The sequence below is a fragment of the Dendropsophus ebraccatus genome, chromosome 3 (genome assembly GCF_027789765.1).
Source record: "Dendropsophus ebraccatus isolate aDenEbr1 chromosome 3, aDenEbr1.pat, whole genome shotgun sequence".
Classification (NCBI taxonomy): Eukaryota; Metazoa; Chordata; class Amphibia; order Anura; family Hylidae; genus Dendropsophus; species Dendropsophus ebraccatus.
The window spans coordinates 176,052,234-176,053,304 of NC_091456.1; positions in this window are offsets into that span (position 1 = coordinate 176,052,234).

Below are 1,071 nucleotides of genomic sequence, written 5' to 3' on the forward strand. Positions count from 1 at the left end.
AGGTAGATAGATAGATAGATAGATAGGTAGGAGATAGATAGATAGGAGATAGATAGATAAATAGGAGATAGATAGATAGGAGATAGATAGATAGGAGATAGATAGATAGATAGATAGATAGATAGGAGATAGATAATAGATAGATAGATAGATAGATAGATAGATAGATAGATAGATAGATAGATAGATAGATAGATAGATAGGAGATAGATAGATAGATAGATAGATAATAGATAGATAGATAGATAGATAGGAGATAGATAGATAGATAGATAGGAGATAGATAGATAGATAGATAGATAGATAGATAATAGATAGATAGATAGATAGATAGATAGGAGATAGATAGATAGATAGATAGATAGATAGATAGATAGGAGATAGATAGATAGGAGATAGATAGATAGATAGATAGGAGATAGATAGAGAGATAGATAGATAGATAGATAGATAGATAGATAGATAGATAGGAGATAGATAGATAGATAGATAGATAGGAGATAGATAGATAGATAGATAGATAGATAGATAGATATGAGATAGATAGATAGATAGATAGATAGATAGATAGATCGAGGATAGATTAGACAAGGTATACAAAAAAGATACACATGACCAAGGCTGTAGGTACTGAGGCAGCTATAAAAGTTATACATAGTAGTTAGCGTTATACAATGGGTGTGGTCAGGAAATAAAGGGTGTGGTCATGCAAATAGGGACTGTTTGGGTATTGTAGGATTTCTATGTTTTGTGATCCTGTAATAAAAAAATAAAAAATTTGGATACTGTTAGTAAAGAGGCCTAGCAGGGTGTAGTGTTTCAGGGCTGGCAGGGAGGTTGTTTTACAGCCACTTTCTAGTGTGAATAGGAGGAATCAAGAGAGAAATCTATCTGAGAACAAAAGAGAATAAATAGTGTAGGGAGGAGTCAGGAGGTGAGGAGAAACCGGAGAAGTCTGGAAAAAAACCATTAACTATTACTTGGAGAAGACTGAACAAACTATAACGGATCAAAAACTTTCCCCAGTCCTGTGCAGAAGACCTGCTGCCTGCGAGACTAAAGGAGATAGCA